Source organism: Schistocerca piceifrons, chromosome 6 (assembly GCF_021461385.2).
Source record: "Schistocerca piceifrons isolate TAMUIC-IGC-003096 chromosome 6, iqSchPice1.1, whole genome shotgun sequence".
NCBI classification, from domain to species: domain Eukaryota; kingdom Metazoa; phylum Arthropoda; class Insecta; order Orthoptera; family Acrididae; genus Schistocerca; species Schistocerca piceifrons.
Window position 1 is genome coordinate 593078001 of NC_060143.1, and position 14236 is coordinate 593092236.

The window sequence follows — 14236 nt, forward strand, 5'->3', positions numbered from 1 at the left end:
CAAAGAAACGAACGATCGAAACGAGTGGCAAACATATTTACGGTCTCGCTTATCAGAAACATTTAATTGTGATCGAATCCTTTCGTGAATTTGGCAGTGAAGTCAAAGGAAGATCTCACCGTGCAACGAGCGAAGCACGTCACGCGACCAACATTAGATTTCAGCCGAACAGAGGGACATCACGTGACCGATTTCCGATTTCAGCCGCCACCTCATTTTAGCGGCGCATCGCCAGCGCTGGACGCACCAGCACTCGAGTGACGTGTGACACGCACCGAACTATCGACTACAGTTAACTACAGCTACTCCTCCGCAAAATTCGACATTGGAGAAACATCGCCAAGTGCAGCCGCTGCCGTACGCGCTAACAGTTCCTGTCGTTTTTCAGCACTGTGCAATCCTAGTTGTCATGCGGTATATACGTAAGGTTATTCCTTAATTTCTATTATTGGTTTTACGCAGGACAATAAACAGATCGTCAAATTTAGCAACCGAACCATGTCAACAGTTACGGCGATTACTTTAGAAACAATAAACATTACGTTACTTAAAGTTTTTTTCGTCTGTCTCGGTTAACAGCCCCTCATACATGAAAGACAAGATTTGTCGATTTTGGCTGCTTTATTTCCGATTACTGCAACTGTAATTGAAACCACACGGTCTTTCTCAAGTTAAACATTTTATGCACATCTCAGTTTATAGCGATTTTGAGTTACGTAAGAAGCAAAGACGAAAATAATAGTCTTTCATAATACAGTATTAAATGACTGTTTCATTTGGTACTTAGGGATTAGTACAATTTACCAAGAGAGTGAAATGATTTTGACTCCTCTTCGTACATTACAACAGAATGTAACTTACCAGCTTTTAATCAGATTGGAAACAGTATGCAAAAATTTTGATGAAATAAGAAATTTAATAACAAATAAAATGCAAAATAACCGAAGTATACCAGAGAATTAGACCGAACTTAATAGCGATCGGGAGAGTAAAATAGAGCGATAAGACCAACTGTGGACCTAGAGCCAATAGGCATTGGCATTTGGCGGGATGATGGAAAACACTAGACGAGGTCCTGCTTTTCTAGCTGTGACATCAGGTGGTCGAGACGAACTCAGTCAAACCAGAGACAATCCGTGCTCCTCTTCTCTGTATACGATCATTATCCCCTGTCAGTCCTCTTTCCTACCGGACCCACGCACTTGAGCAATGTTCTACTCAGGATCACACGAGTGTTTTTGTAAGCAATCGCCGACCAGGGTGACCTAGCGGTTCTAGGCGCTACAGTCTAGAACCGCGCGACCGCTACGGTCGCAGGTTCGAATCCTGCCTCGGGCATGGATGTGTTTGATGTCCTTAGGTTAGTTAGGTTTAAGTAGTTCTAAGTTCTAGGGGACTGATTACCTCAGAAGTTAAGTCCCATAGTGCTCAGAGCCATTTGAACCATTTTTTGTAAGCAATCTCTTTGACGACTCGGTGCATTTTGACAGTATTCTACCAATGAACTGAAATGTGTCTTCTACTTACCTACGACTGAGCGTAGGCGATCATTCCATTTCATATTCCCAGAAATTGTTAAACTCTTGTTTTTTATGAGTCGACCGATTCCAGCTGTGACTCATAATTATTGTAGGCATAGAATGTCCCTCTTTGCGTTTTGTGAAGTGCGTAATTTTAAATTTCTGCATATATAAAGCAAACTGACAATCAGTGTACAACTTTGAAATCTGATCAAGACTTCACTGGTTATTTGCGCACCTCGTCTGAGAGTACAGCCTTCTGCGGGATCCCAGGAGGAACGGGCGAGATTCGGGGGTGTGAGAGGAACGCTCACATGAAACAAAAAACTCCAGCGAACATATGCCATGTTTCGAATAGTTTCTGGGTTAGAACACAATTAACGTCATTTTTATACGTGTATTCTTGAATAAGTTGAAAACAGCTGTCTCTTGCAGAAACGTGTTCGAGATAGAACAAACCATTCGGAATAGGGCATATTTCCATACGAAGTTTTTTGCGTAAAATGCTCATTTCTGTCATATCTCCGAATACCATTCCTCCTGGGACGTCTTGTAGATAAGTGCGACATCTGAAACAAATCCTAAATTACTAATAATGAGAATCCTGGATAAGTTATTTTTTTTATTTCACCCATCTCAGTTGCGTCGATATAAAATTCAGCCGTAGTGGTAACGGGGTCCCGGATGACACACCCATTTTCAGACTACAACTTTGCTAGTAACCGTAATTATTAACACAATATGGCGCCAAAAAGGACAGCAAAGTATACAGTGGGCAACAAGTACCCTCTTTGATCTTAGACTATGCGTACGTTGCGACTGACTGACACAACTGTACATAATAATCGTCAGTTTGAAAATGGGTGTGTGAGCCCAAAACCGGCAGCTGCTACAGCTGAATTTTATACCAATGCAGTTGAAACGGACGAAATAAAAAAATAAATCATGCAGTTTCCTCAGTACCGGGCAGTTGTCGACCTACCATCCCGTGGCAGCATGTCTCGAACAAGTAAATTACTAATATTGTTTATTAATATACGACAGGAGCAGCTAGGGTCCAAACACATTTCTACACTTGAAGTTAGTTCGATGTTTCTCCGTACAAGGAATAATGCAGCATCCTCGGTGCCGAAAACTCCTCAGTGTAGTCAGAAATTTCGTTTGATCCTCGTTCATTAGTATGACTTTCTCTCTGTCGCTTCCTTCAGCTCAGCTAATCTGACAATATGAAAAATGCTGGACTGCACCACGGTGTGGAGTCCACGTCAGACTACACATGTCCTCCCCCCCACCCCCACCAGCACCATACACAAGGTGTGTTCCGAAAGTAAGATCAGATGGGTCGCGAAATGGAAACCATAACGAAAATCCGATAAAGCTGTGCGTGGGTGTAGTGGACAGTGTCTCAGGTATGGCCGCTGACCGCTGCTCGTACAGTGAGCACGTGAAGACGCCTAGGAAATAGTGTCTCCCGCCAAGTATGAGTACGGGTGACAGACTTCGCATGATATGATGCAGTGTTTGATGGGAAGTGTTTGATCTCCCTCCATACAGCCCGGACTTTGCTCCCTCTGATTTTCATCTCTGCTGAAATGGGTCGCTGGCTATGAAGTCAACGTTTTGGCACAGACAACGATCTGCAGATAAGCGTAGAGAATCGGCGAAAAGTGCAGGCGACTGCCTTCTATCACGAGAGTAATGGAAAGTTGGCACAACGCTACGACAAATGTCTCAGACGGAGCGGCGACTATAGACAGATGTTGCTGGAAGATGTGGCTAACTATTGCAAATAAAACACTTTTGATTTTTACTGTGGTTTCCATTTCACTACCGATCGGACCTTACTTTCGGAATACGCCTCGTAGCTGGATGGGTAAGTTGATTCAACCCTCGGAGGAAAGCAACGGCGTCTTAGCAGGTGCCTATAATGTGTTTAAAACAAGTTGCGACTTTTGACAGTTCAGTACGCAGCGAGTGGAGTGAAGCGTAGTCGGCAGCGTGTGCTGGGCGCGTCAGCGGGGACCCGTAGTATAATGCCAGGCCAGGCCAGGCCTACTCGGCGCGGCGCTTGACTGTGAGAAGAGCAAGTCGGTCGATTGGCGATTTTTCTCAAACGACTTTAAACAATCTATTCGGTAATAAACTCACATTCTCGGCCATCTTAAAGTTTAATTCGTCGGCTTCATGCTGAACAGTCTATCATTTCATTAATCGTCATAGTTATTGTGATATTTCGGTAGTAGGTGAACTACTGCAAGAAATTCTTAGTTTGCAGTGAAAAACAGGTACCGTTATGAATTTATGTTTGGTGCGTGTTATGTAATGAGCTGCTGCGTATTTAATATAGATAATATATAGAATTTTAACTAGGAGGGATACCGCTGTTTCCAATCTCGAGAAAATGGAATGTATGTAAGGTGCTCCGGCATGAACGCGTGAGTCAGTGAAATATTTATAAATTCCTCGTATCTCATAAATGGTTTGAGATACTGAAGCATGATTTTGGCAAATGACGGTTCCCAAAGACAATACTGTCTTGCCATATAATATACAGAACTTCCACATCTACCGCGATATTCAGGCGACTATAGATTTTGTCAGTGAAATAATGTAATTATTGAGGGCCATCGATAGCTGGTGAAACGAGAACTGCTGTGGGTTTTGTAACAATGTAAGTGAAGAAGTTACAAGTTTATTCTTATACTGACAATGGACTGTTTCATAAACTATTGACCTGAGCTGCGCTTAGTTGTTAGCTTAATATTTTTTTCACTATTTCAGGATTCTGCCGCAATTTCAACTGAATCAGAATATGAGTGAAATGAATGTTTCTAACCTCTGCTGTGTTTTGACAAAAAAAAAAAAAAAAAAAGCAGACATCAACATGGCAACTGGTCGCATTCCTTCATGGATCAATGTCTCCTTTAACTACCTTCTTGGTATTGCTTACAACTCAAGTCCTGTCGTGTAACATTTATAGTGGCTTCTTTTGTAGGAGGAAGCCTGATTAAACTATTTCATTTATCGTCAGACAGTTCGTCGACCTGGTACAGTGATATGGCTTGCACAACACTACAAGTTCTATTAGCTTCACCTTATACAGGTTCAACTTTATCTCGCGGAACATTTTTTGGTACTAGAGCAAAATATCCGCTTTCCTCCACTGCGTTTTGGAGCTTTATGCATCACAACAGAGTGGTACGTCGTTTTGTCCTTTACTGTTGTCGAATTCCGAGGGATGTTTTGTAGCAGAACGTTATCTTCGCAGCCGGTGAACGTGTTTTCGTTGACTCTTTTATTGCAAATCTCGTATTCAGACGTACTGCACTGTTGTTATTAATGCGACGCCAACACAAAACACTTGTTCACAATACCTGACGACAGTACCAGAAAATACTATTTTACGAGAGCTGACGAACGTTGTTGCATATAATGCGTGACACCAAGTGGTACTGTTTATTCATGATGTGGCAACAGGTGCGCTTTACCAGCCGAACAGCTGGTGGCTCTGGCTCTGAGCACTATGGGACTCAACTGCTGAGGTCATTAGTCCCCTAGAACTTTGAACTAGTTAAACCTAACTAACCTAAGGACATCACAAACATCCATGCCCGAGGCAGGATTCGAACCTGCGACCGTAGCGGTCTTGCGGGTCCAGACTGCAGCGCCTTTAACCGCACGGCCACTTCGGCCGGCGAACAGCTGGTGGTTTGGTAAGGAAAGCCTGCTCGCTATTGGTGTTACCTGGGCAACGGCGACACGACCCAAGTAATTTTAAACTCACTGTAGTAAAGCACTGTGGTGTTCAAATCAACGTTCGGGTGATGATAGCTTTATTTTATGCTTTATTGAGGCTATATTATGGTGCTTTGGTTGAGTACTGGAGTGGTACCGAGTCAAATACTTTTCCAGTAGTATCGCGTATCTGACTGAGCGCCTTGACCGAGACTTTCAGGAAGTCACGCCTGAGCGGCGGGTGCTGGGTTTGGCGTGAGTTGTGTTTGCGGAATCCGCATCCGCGCTGCTCGGCACGCAGGGGGCAGGGGTTGCTGGCGCCGCGCGCCGGGATGCCTGCCGCGCAGGGGCGCACCTTGCGAGCTGGGCCTGCCGCCTGCCTATACCGTAGCGCAACGACTTCTCGGTACACGTGGCGCGCGACCTCCACTGCCGTATCGGCTGAATGCAGGCGAGGACTGTCTCTTCCCACAAGGACATTCTGAGGGCCACGTGTGTGTCACACGATGATCAAGCCCTAAAAGAGAATCACTTCACGCCTATATCACCTTTATTTCGTGAACGGTTGTCGGAAGATTTTGGGAGGATACTGAAAATGCAGAGGGGCTTTTAGAAATGTGTGGAGACTGCAGTCCTAAGATACGGAATAGCTTTTCCGATCAATGAGATCCATAAATATTCCTTCACACAGCCTACAAGGAAGTTACAATCTGTAATTAGTTACGCTGTAAGGAAAGAAAGTAATCGTACAAAGATGGAGGACTGTATATTGTACGGGGGAGTAGAATGCGCATCTCACCATTTCCTGCTTCGGTGTGCACTTTGGTTCTCCTTTCAAAAAATTATTGAGTGCCAAAAGAATTGTATGAGAATGGAGAGAAGCGGGACCAGCCGTAATATAAGTTTTCTGCAGGATCCTTCATCTGCCTTCTTATTCAAGTTTAGACTGAGTGGGTAGCTGCATCAGACTAATAGTACAACAGTGGAAGTAGCGCATTAAGACACTTGTGAGAGCTATTCATGAAGCTGCTTTTGAACGTATCGGAGTCGTTGAGAATACGTCTGGCAAATTTAAAAGAGACTGGTGGGCGCCCATATCGCCACATAGGTGAGGAGCAAAAGGAGGTCTACAACAGGTGTCTCTGAGCAATAAGACTGGTGATAGAACTAGGAATGTAAGACTGAGGGGAGAGCAAAGAATGGAATAAATAAAGAAAAAAAATGCTATGTAGAACTTTAAAGGTGAGGAAATTAATAACTGCATAAGGCTATCAAAGTCCGTAAAAGCATGGAAGTTAATAAAATAGCTAAGAACAAATGACAGAAGTAGTATAAACGTGCAGCTGATAAGCCTATATAGATGAAAGACATACTATGAACTGTTTAAGGAATATCGATCCGAATTTGAGAATATATCATCCTTTGCAAGCAAGGAACATGAGACAGAAACCCAGGAGATCTCAACAGCGGTAGTACAGTATACAGTTAAGCAATTCATAAATGGCAAAACACCAGGAAATTGAGTTTTATACATGGAGTTGTTCCGGGCCAAATGTTTTATTCGAATATCTTGCAAACCTATTTTAACAGTGGTCTTAGTGGAGAGTAAATCCCTATCGACTTTAAAGAAGGGTTCATCACAAACATATTTTAAAAAGGGAAGCAAGGATGGCTGCGCAAATTATCGAGGCATCACAGTTCTCAGTCCTATGTGGTAAGATACTTAAAACTAGAATTGTGAGAGAAATTGAGGAAGTAGAAGAAGAGAGTGGCTTTCGTGCAGGACGGTCTTGTATCGGTAATATCTGGACCATTAGACAAGTGACTCGCAACAGACTGGCACATAACGTGGAGAGACACGTGGCTTCTGTAGATTTGCAGAAGACCTATGACAGTGTATCGCTTTCTAAGCTGTGGAAAGCAATAAAAATCCAAAGTATACATAAACTGCTCAAGAGAAGAGAGCAGTGATATAACGCTAGTGAATGATGAAGTTGAAACTTTTCGTGAAAATGTGCGAGAAATGTGGTAAAATTAAAAGGCGAGGTTGCCGGACTCGTACGTTACGGTGTGTCCACGTGCCGCGCTCCGTCGTTACGTGCAACGACAAGACAGGGTCTACGCTACTAAGATAAAAACTATTTGCTCTTGGCTCTACGTTGCGCGAAATAGATTCGGGGGCAAGTAAGACTGTTGTGAGTGGAACTGTGTCGTATCGTTTACAGTAGTATAAAGGGGCAGTCAAACTGCTTATTATTTCAAAAGTAACCGCCATAGTTGTTAATACATTTAAGCCACTGCGAGACAAGACGGTCAGTGCCTTTATGGATAAATATTTATGGTTGGCTACGAAACCGTGATTGTACCGAGGTATCTACCTCTTAGTCCGAAGCAAATCGACGGCTGCGAATGCTTTTCTTTGGCGCTCCAAAAATATGGAGATCGCATGTGGAGATACGGGGCTGTATGCAGGATATGTATATGTTCCCAGCGAAACTTGTGCAGCGCACTGGAAACATCTTTGTCAACATTCATTATGTTGCATGATAATTCCCGGCCACCAGTTGCGCCGAATGGTGGCGGAGTGTGGCTGTAGCCAGGGATGGAGATCTTCTCTGGGTAATCGCTTTGTATGTAAATTGAAGGGGGGGTGACTACTGACAGCTGCAGCAGGACATTACGCGGAATCAGCGGCGACAGGCCAAAATGTGTACCGAACTGGGATTCGGACCCAGGATCTCCTGCGTACTAGGCAGGTGCGGTAACCACTGCGCCATCCGGGACACAGACAGCGTTGTCGCCACTGCGCGGACTGCCTCGGCACGCCTCAAGGGCGGCCCACTCTGCCAGCCACTGCCGCCTATCCGCAGTCCCTGTCCATTGTACTCCTGCTCGCTACTCAGAGATTCCCGCAGGAGGTCGAACGTATCTGTGTATTTGCACTGAACAAAGTGAATACATTGTCTAGCCAGGGTTATGAATTATTCGAATGCACGGTGTCTGTTCCTTCGAAAGAACAGACACCATGCAGATCCCACAGCTGTGAAACACCGTATGTAAATTTATCTGCGTAGTCTTCAAATAATCGCTATGTAGACTGAATGCATCCTGTCATTCAGTAGACGTCTGTAATCTGGAAATTTGTGGTAATTTCCTATGGGACCAAACTACTGAGGTCATCGGTCCCTAGGCTTGCACACTACTTAATCTAAGTCAAACTAACTTACGTAAGGACAGCACACCCACCCATGCCTGAGAGACCACTCGAACCTCCGACAGGGGGAGCCGCAAGAACCGTGGCAAGGCGCCTCATTCCTGGCAGCGTCTCAGCGGGGCCTTCTGTAATTTCTTCTACTACTAAGTCTAGGTGACGATTCCATTTGACATCCCTGCAACAAGTTACACTTCGGTTCTTGTAAGAATTGACTGCTTTAAGCTGTGGCTCATTAACATCGCAGTCATAGAATAGCAGGTTTCTATTTTGTCGTTTGTGTACAATCAAAACAAGTTCATCATATTTGAAACATCATCAAGATATGACTGGATATTTGTGGAGATTCTCTGAGACAGTGCTTGCTGCGTCACTTGTAGAAACGCTGAGGGTACAGTTACATATTGTCAGCGGCCACAATAGTATAACACACGGATAGTGCCGCAGTACACTTTCCTCAGTTACGCACAAAGTTGCTTCTTCGTACGTTGACGACCCTCTATGCAACACAATACGCAGAACTCCTCCATCCGGCTACATATTTACTTCCGTGCCCCATAATAACTGTTCAAACGCAGCTACGCGAAATCGATCGACAGATTTCAGATCGCCGTGTGAGAAAGGCGGCGACCTGATGGCCCCGCCCCGGCAGCAGCGCCAGGCCCCCAGCTGCCGCCTCTCCGCCCCCACCAGAGTCGAATGCGGTGGAACTGCCTGCACCACAGTGCGTGGCGCGGCCACCCCCTGCGGTATACCTGTCCAGCGGGGGGACTCTCCACAGTAGCTCCCGTCATACGAATTACCTCACTATTCTTTCGTCTTCCAGTAAAAGCAGTTTCGGACGAGGACGAATAGTTACAAGACTAAAACAGAAGTAAATTTCATTTATAAATACACTAAAGAGCCAAAGAAAGTGGTACACCTGCATAATGTCGTGTAGTACCCCCCAAGCACGGAGAGGTGCCGCAACACGACGTGGCATGGACTCGACTAAGTAGTGCTGGAGGGAACTGACACCGTGAATCCTGCAGGGCTCTCCATAAATCTGGGAGACTACCAGGGTGTGGAGATCTCTTCTGAATAACACGTTGCAAGGGATTCCAGATACAGATATGCTTAATAATGTTCATGTCTGCGGAGCTTGGTGGCCAGCGGAAGTGTTTAAACTCAGAAGAGTGTTGCCGCAGCCACTCAGTAGCAATTCTGGACGTGTGGGGTGTCGCATTGTGCTGATGGAATTGCCAAGTCCGTCAGAATGGATGCAGTGATCAGACAAGATGCTTACGTGTATGTCAGAGTCGTATCTAGATGTATCAGGAGTCCCATACCACTCCAACTGCACACGCTCCACACCATTAAAGAGCCTCCACCAGTTTGAGACGCAAGGTCCATGGATACATGAGGTTGCCTCCATTCACGTACACGACCATACTCTCGATACAATTGGAAAAGAGACTCGTCGGACGAGGCAACATGTTTCCAGTCATCATCAGTGTAATGTCGTGTTGACGGGCCCAGGCGAGGTGTACAGCTTTGTGTCGTGCAGCCATCAAGGGTACACCGAGTGGGCCTTCTGTTCCGAAAGCCCATACCGATGATGGTTCGTGGAATGGTTAGCACGCTGACATTCATTGGTAGTCCATCACTGAAATATGCAGCAATTTGCTGTCACTTTGAACGATTGTCTTCTGTCGTCGTAGGTCCCGTTCTTGTGGGATCTTTTTCCGGATACAGCGACACCGAAAATTTGACGTTTTACCGGATTCCTGATATTCACGGTACACTCGTCAAATGGTCGTACCGGAAAATCCCCGCTTCATCGCTACCTCAGAGAAGGTGTGTCCCGTCACTCGAGCGATGACTGTAACACCACGGTCAAACTCAGTTAAATCTTGATAACCTGCCTTCGTAGTAGCAGTAGCCGACTGAACAACTGCGCCAGACAATTTTTGTCTCATATAGGCGTTGCCGACCGCAGCGCCGTATTCTGCCCCTTTACGCATCTCTGTATTTGAATACGCACGCCTATACCAGTTTCTTTGGCGGTTGCGTATATCAAAACATTACGAGACTTCTTCAATAGCGTACTGGACCGCTTTTGAAACGCAACACAGCAGTCACTCGGCACAGCGTGTATTCGACGAGGCTGGGAAGGTGGTCGGGTAGGCGTGCGCCACCGAACGTCCGCGCGCGTGCGGATCTGCCAGCCGATATCATCCCGGACGTTTCCCCGTCCACTTCGAGTAAGGTGAATTCGGTGGCCGACACATCGACGTGCATTTCGGACCGATGTAGCACGATTCTGGCTTGCGACACAGTCAGGTATCCCGCTCCGACATCGTGGAAAATACCGAACACGAAGGGAAGTCGGTGGCCCGCAGTAATGTCCGCTTAGTCCACAGCTGTCATCCCGGCTTCGACCACTGCTGTAGGTGACCCGGAAGCTCGTTGCGCCACTGCCCCACCTTAATTAGTGAGGACACGGTGCACGTTGCGGGCGGCCGACATCCTAGATAACGGCGCACCTGGACTCGACTGTTCCCCTGGTGTAGCAGGAAACGTTGCTCACCCGCCACTCGTCCGGACAAATCTCGCCCGCTGCGGAGCCCCACTGTACACTGAGCGGTGTGCTCGGGAACTGGTACGAGTCCCGGCCGGCATCCTGCTCCTGGCGTCGGACTGCAGGCACGTTTCCGAGCCGCACGTTCTGTGAGGAGCCGACACCCTGTCGCCTGCTCGTGGTTTCGCCGGCCTCCGACCAGTTTCCGCGGGTGTTCACGACACTAGAACGCCAACACACGACTGGCTTCACTGTTTCCGAAACGATCGTTCCCAGGCGCCAAGCTGTAACAGTGGTCAGTGGAGATGCCCACCTGCGGCCATCTCTCGCGTCTTGTCCGACCGTAAACTTCCGGCTCCGCGCCACGTTTTCGCAACGCCGCCAGTCTGGCCGTGGACAGCAGTCAGTTGTTTCGCTCACCGACGTACCTACGTCTACACTCTGGAGGCCGCGTGTGTGGCCGAGGGTATTTCTGATACTACGGTCTCTTCACTACTCCTCGTTGAGCGTGGAAAGAATGATGGAAGTAGACATCCGCATTAGCTCTCATTTCACACATTTTATATTTGCTGTCCTTACGCGAGACATATCTGAGAGGGAGTGACACGTTGCCCAACTCTACGTACCGTCTCTGAATTTCGACACTTATCCTCGCACGCCTCCTCCTGAAGTTAGTTGAGCATTCCTGTAGCGCTCTCGCGCCCAATAATCGAGCCTGTGACGAAACGAACCGCTTTCGTTGCGTCTTCTCTCCGTCTTCTATTAATCCAACCTGACATCTGATCCGCAACATAAAAGTTACCCAAGAAACCAAAGATTTTTTTCCAGCCATTACAGGTACCATTGAGGAGAAAAATACTTGTTAAACGTGGAGATGGCCGAGGAACGTCAGCTGCGGAAGAAGGACAGGGAATGGCATCAGTTAAGAGTAAGCGTAACACGTCTTGCAATCGCAAATTGAAACAAATTTTCTCCTAGAGTAATTATTAAAGGTTATGTAAAAATCTTCACTGTGCGAATGAGACGGTTTCCATTATTCATGTATGATATTCATGTTCGTTCATAATTCACAATGGATAAGGACAACAAAAATAGTCAGTTCAGAGGCATAATCAATACTGCGTGCACGTGAGCTTGCGTCAGACTTCTGTGCAATATATTTACTGACAGGAAAGAGAACGGAAGCTGTACAAAAACTGATACGCTGTTGTTTTAAATGAAGTAAACTATATTGTGATCAACGTCACATATATGACTACATATTCTGAGGACAAATGTTTGATCGTCAATGCAGAGAGTATGTTTCTTTTTCTCACGAAATATATTACCTTTATTTTGGAAATATGGACAGGAAATTCGACCAGTCGTCTTATGCAGTTGTTTCAGATAGCTGTGTCTTTTTCTTTCTGCAAGTATGAGATATTTTTCGCAAATCATATGAGCCGTGACCGCAATAGAACAAATGCACACCGATCTTAACAGGAGTTGAGCCGATAACGAATAAAGTATAAGAGATGCACAAACGGCAACTGTTGACACAAATTTATTGAAGTTAGCAAACTGTGGCACAGTTGGAGAACCGTATTATCTAGACGATGCCGCAGAGACCGTACGTAGCCTTGCAGACAGTCGGCTGGCAGCTGCTACTACGCTATCGTACGCACACCAGGCGCCACGCTACGTGGTCTCCTAATAAGCTTGAAACAATTTTGCCTTCCGTACCATATTTACTAGGAAATACCTGCGTACTGGAAAACATATGCTTGATTGCATTGTGAAGTCTTAACAACAACAGGAAGAAAACACACGATTTTTCAGGAAACATAAACGGTGAGTTAATCGTATACCGGTAGTATCTGTGTGTACTTTTCATCCCTCTATCGTCCCCGCCCGTATTACTACACGGTTAATCCGGTTCATGGTTCAAAGTCTCACTTGCAGTTTGTCTGTCTAACGCCTTCTGGGGCTAACCAAAGTTTGATTTTCAGTATTTCGATTAATTATTTACCGAAATCAAAAATTTAAAGTGCTATCATAATCTACTCATTAAGAGTTACAATCTCATGTTAACAGCATCCCCCCTCACATGTAGTGGTAAGAGAGCCTATTGGACAGCCCATCAAAAATTGAACACAGATCAAGCATGACCAACAGGGAGAAGGTGTACTGGACTGTGAAAAAAAGAATGGCTAAATAGAAACAGCCAACGGTCCAAGAACAAGATGTGCAATAGAGAGTAGCCGGGAAATTTCTGTATGTCCATCCTTGTGCATGGAGGTCTGGCCGCCTACGGGCGTTCACTATTGTAAGAAAGTGAATGACATACACCCGTACTTATGATGTCATTTACTGGATAGCTACCAGTTTGGGCGCATCAGTGCACCATCTTCAGACCGTAATTGATGCTGAAGGGGTTATCACTATCCACGTATACGATGCATCAGTGGTCAATAGCTGGTTTCCGTGGACTACCCGTAACTGTGATATCGTCTCTGCAGCCATCATATGTCAAATGACTCCAGAGGCCTTGCGTCGTGGGTGAGTGGTTACCACGGTGTTGGACTGCCAAGCGGGCGAGCCGTGATCAAACCTCTATCACTGTTTTAAGTCTAGGGGACTGATGACCTCAGATGTTACGACCCATAGCGCTTAGAGCCATTTGAACCATGCGTGTTTAAGTGCCCTTTCCGAGACGGGCATGAGCACCGGCCCCGGGTCGAATTCGCACTGCGGGTAATCGACGAGGATCGGCGTGTCGGCTAGCCTGGATGTGGTTTTTAGATGGTTTCTCACATCCCACTAGATGAATACCTAGCTGGCACCAAAACCCAGCTCAGTTACACGATTCTCAAACATTCAGAAAACATTTGCTCACTTTCACATGAATAATACTACACGCATACATCTACATCTACATCATCTACATCTATACTCCGCGAGCCACCTTACGGTGTGTGGCGGAGGGTTTTTCCCACTGTTCGCTTTATTCAGATTTGTGTCTGTGTCGTGGGGTAATGTCAGTCTGCAACAGCGAGGTGTAAGGTAGGAACCTATAATGGCCGGCCGCGGTGGTCTCGCGGTTCTAGGCGCGCAGTCCGGAACCGCGCGACTGCTACGGTCGCAGGTTCGAATCCTGCCTCGGGCAGTTAGGTTTAAGTAGTTCTAAGTTCTAGGGGACTGATGACCACAGCTGTTAAGTCCCATAGTGCT

General features: G+C 46.1%; 1 non-coding gene across 1 annotated transcript; it reads right to left on the reverse strand.

The window, feature by feature from the left end:
• Window positions 1-7964: 7964 nt before the first annotated feature.
• On the reverse strand, window positions 7965-8039 carry Trnat-agu. Its single transcript has one exon. It is a non-coding gene; the product is annotated as a tRNA-Thr (tRNA).
• Window positions 8040-14236: the final 6197 nt, after the last annotated feature.